The sequence below is a fragment of the Gobio gobio genome, assembly GCF_949357685.1.
Source record: "Gobio gobio genome assembly, chromosome: 11".
Classification (NCBI taxonomy): domain Eukaryota; kingdom Metazoa; phylum Chordata; class Actinopteri; order Cypriniformes; family Gobionidae; genus Gobio; species Gobio gobio.
The window spans coordinates 26186210-26189134 of record NC_137104.1 but is presented as its reverse complement, the minus strand read 5'-3'; positions in this window follow the sequence as shown (position 1 = coordinate 26189134).

The window sequence follows — 2925 nt, the reverse complement described above, 5'->3', positions numbered from 1 at the left end:
GACGCTCCAGTCCTCAGATGCTCTTCACACAGCAGGGGCTGCGGAGATGCTCATGGCATAATCTTTTGAAAGCTCTTCGTTATTACATTGATGGTGTTTAGTGTGTAATTCTGCAAGAACACGTTTGTTGTGGCGTGATGAAAGCTGTGACATGGGGATAATACAGAGCCCACTTCAGTGCATTCAATATCTATCTATCTATCTATCTATCTATCTATCTATCTATCTATCTATCTATCTATCTATCTATCTATCTATCTATCTATCTATCTATCTATCTATCATGTTGACTTGTATTGCATATTCTTGAGTTAAGGATAATATCCTTTCCTAATTTTATAAAAAATCTTTTTTTCTTATCAGGGTCATTCCTGTTATACAGTGACTTTTCTGTCCCTATGATGTATTTACTCATATATTTTATAAAATGAGTCACATATTTATAAGAAATGGCTTAAATTATAAATGTAGGTCTTCTTTATCACTTAAAAATACTATTTTGTATTTTACACACCTTTTTATTGATATATGCATTCAATTTTATCATGTCCTCAGTGCAAAGTAATCAACTTCCACAAGAACTATAAACCATGAAATGATAATCTCAAAATATTTTTAGATTATAATATAGAATAGGCTAAACTGCCTCTAATCATAAACATAAATCATGTTAAACTGTAGTTATTTTTTGTACAATTTTCTTAATTAACCGTGTCCCTGAAGTCATCTTCCACCCTGTTAGGATGTATTTCTCGACTTCCAAAAAAGACCACAATTCCATTTAGACAATTTAGTCCATCATTTATTTTTCCTGATGGAATTCAACCGTACAAAATTAAGTAAGCTTCAACTCTCACCTCTACCTTTTTTTTTTTTTTAAATGTTATCCTGCTTGTCCCACTCTTAAAGTTCCACCCTGTTAGGCTCTGTTATGAAGAATGTTTGTCCGGTAAAAATGTTTTTAAAACATATCTGACATGGTTATAAAAGTTCTGTTTATCTGTAGAAGGTTAGCTAGCTAAACGTTGATCAGTCCAAGAGCTATGGCTAACTTAGCTTAAAATTTTAAAATTCTAATATAATAAATTGTATTTAGTCTATATTGCAAATTCTATATACATATATGTGTATATATAAATATTACATATATAAAACAATATTATATAGGTGCAGTTCCACACATTACTGATGGCAAATCATGCAGGACAATGATGGAAAACTCATCCACTGTTATGGTCTTCCACCCTGTTAGGCGGGTCATTTTTAAATAATAATTTGACAGCAACGTTAAATGTTTTGCATACTTATGTCTTATTTTGAGAGGTGAGGAGCATTAACAGCATACAGTATATGTTTTTGAACACATTTTTTGTAATTATTTACCGTCCTGTTGGCAAATACCTGTTCTTAATAATCAAGACATTCTATTCATGTTGTGTTATTGTTTCAAGAATAAAAAACAATACCATGATGGCATAAGGGACATATACTATCCAAGAAAAGCTCATTATTGTTTAACATTTACATTATTAACATTTTGTCCCTAACAGGGTGCAACACCTTCACTGCCAGTGTCTGAACAATGAATCTACCCATAATTATTATTATTTTTAAGTCCCTGAGTTTGACCAATGTGTATTCCTGATAGTTAAACGTGTCACTATTTTTGTAGAATGCTAAAAACATGAAAATCATGTACTTTTTTCCCCAACATTTATGAAGCCAAAATGTTACCGCATACCAGGAATGACCCATCAGTAAAAATAGAGAAATGTCTGCAACCTCTTTAAATGCTTCATTTTAACCATTTGGATATACAGCTTCATACAAATTCAAAGAAAAACATGAATACAATAGAAAATAATTTGAAGAACAAACTCAGTATGTAAGCCCATACAACAAAAAATGTATGGAAATTCTAAAAAATTAAAATTGTCTTGAAGATATATCAAGTTCATTACATTGGTAAGTGTTAGTTCATTGAACTAAAATATTAAATGACAATATTGAATATTTACCAGTTTAGATAACTCAAAATATTAAATTGCGCTAAAGTAAACCGAGTAGACAAAACTGCTTTTTAATATAGAAGTTAATTAATTGATTTAATTTGAGTTTAATTAAATAATTTGGTTATATTTGCACAGTAAACAAGGACAAACAAATACACATAAGATTTACTGTTAGAATTCACAATTTATTTAAATTCATTTTCCAAAATCCATTCAGCAAATTTTCATTTTTTGGGTGAACTTTTGCTTTAAACTTAAGGTATGTTGGTTTTTTGTCTAATGAAATCTATGAGTGGAATGTGATGGTCATGCATTTGAGATAATCAAGATTCAAGGTAGCAGTCCACCCAAAAACAAGACGCATAGCATGAGGTAGGGCTGGGCGATATGGCCAAATAAAATCATATCTCTGTATTTTTTGGTTGAATGGCGATACACGGTATCTATCCCTGTATTTTCTAAAAACAAAAGCATATTAGCCTACATTTGATTACCCCATTATAATATACCTGTGAAATGTAAGTTATGCACTGAGGAAAGCACCACATTTCAAACGCATTAAACACTGCAAGTATTTATCTGTCAGTCTGTCAGCAGTAGTAGCCTCTCTCTCAGAGCATCTATCAGGGCAAGCTGCTTTAAACTACACATGTTAACTATCTTACCAGTTATATTGAAGCCCTTAATATAATGCATGCGTCATGTTGAGGACAAGTTGTATCCCTGCATCAGCTCACTCTGCGTACTCCTATTTTTCAGATGTGCTCGTATCAATCTACTGTATAACGATATAAACGGTATTGCCTCATTCCATATAGTTTCTAAAAAATCTATCGATATATCGTACAAACTCGATATACCACCCAGCCCTAGCGTGAGGGAGGTTCACTAAATTGTTCATAAGATTCCCCTC